This window comes from Hypanus sabinus, chromosome 27 (assembly GCF_030144855.1).
Source record: "Hypanus sabinus isolate sHypSab1 chromosome 27, sHypSab1.hap1, whole genome shotgun sequence".
NCBI classification, from domain to species: domain Eukaryota; kingdom Metazoa; phylum Chordata; class Chondrichthyes; order Myliobatiformes; family Dasyatidae; genus Hypanus; species Hypanus sabinus.
The window spans coordinates 27,670,301-27,671,417 of NC_082732.1; the positions used below are offsets into that span (position 1 = coordinate 27,670,301).

The 1,117-nt window shown below is 42.6% G+C and overlaps 1 protein-coding gene across 1 annotated transcript in view; it reads right to left on the reverse strand.

Annotated features, from left to right (window-relative positions):
• LOC132382160 (ERBB receptor feedback inhibitor 1-like) overlaps window positions 1-787 on the reverse strand; it is an 11,821-nt gene extending 11,034 nt beyond the window's left edge. Inside the window, exon 1 of the mRNA XM_059952082.1 lies at window positions 621-787. The gene's annotated coding sequence lies outside the window, so the exon portion shown is untranslated. The remainder of the gene's footprint in view (window positions 1-620) is intronic.
• Between the last annotated feature and the right edge of the window lie 330 nt (window positions 788-1,117).

The window sequence follows — 1,117 nt, forward strand, 5'->3', positions numbered from 1 at the left end:
TTTAGTCTACTGATCGGCGGCTGGAAACGCTCAGTAGTGGGACCCGGTCTGAATCGGAAGCATGCAGATTTGATTGGGCAGACCCTGTAAATCTGCAGGCTCCAGGTAACAGGTCCACTCTACTCACTATAACTCAGAAACTGATTTTAGATCCAACTCAGATGCAAAGTCTGTAACAACCGACTGAGAGAATACTGAACATTCGTGTACAAAAGTCTGTGATTAATACGAAACCAGCCTTAAGAAACACCAACTTTGAAAATTCACTTGCAACATTTTTGCAATGAAGAATTTTCGTTTTGGAGAGAGTACTGAAATCGTGCAAAGCCCTTGCAAGCTCGGGTTATATATTAAACAGATCGGAGGAGCTCACGGCTAATGATTTATAGGGTATTTTGTTCATTTGGCAGCGCAATAAACACTATGCCGTGTTGTGCTTCTTGGAAAATAGTGTAGTTTTAACAGAGTCATTTGCAGAACACTGAGTAGAAACCGGAAGGCTTTAGTATTAAAAAATAGAGAAAGATTTTTTTTTAAAGAGAATTTATGGGTGAGCTTTTCCGATTTGGAACGAGGGACCTGAGACAACAGAGAGCAGCAGTGTGTGGCGAGAAACTTACCTACCTCCTGGTGGGGCAGGAAATCCGGCGTAAATTCTCCAATCGTTCCGGCTCAGTGCAGCAGTGAATACATCAACATTTCTGCAGACTGCATTCTATCTTTCACTCGCTCTGGTTCCTCACTCAAATTAAATGTATCTCTGTTGCAATATGCCCCGCAGTTTGCTTAATAAAGGCGGGCCTCTCGGTCCTGATGTCATTCAGGACGTTGTCCTCCCGCCCACGGCTCCAGTCAGCACACTTACTTACGCTGTCTTAAAGAGGAATGATCTTTTTCAAAAAAAGACGCAGACAAAAACATAAAAGTTTGAGTCTGTGACAACTTGTACTTCAGCTTGATTTTTAACGCTGCGCATGAAAAAGTCGCGGGGAAGAGATGAGTGAAGCCGTTTTTATTTATAGTTTAATTTAGTGGGGCCCACCATTATCCATCACCGCAGTTTAAGCCTAGCAGAAGCCAAAAGCAAGTTTAAACAACGTTTCTTCAGAAGTAGGTA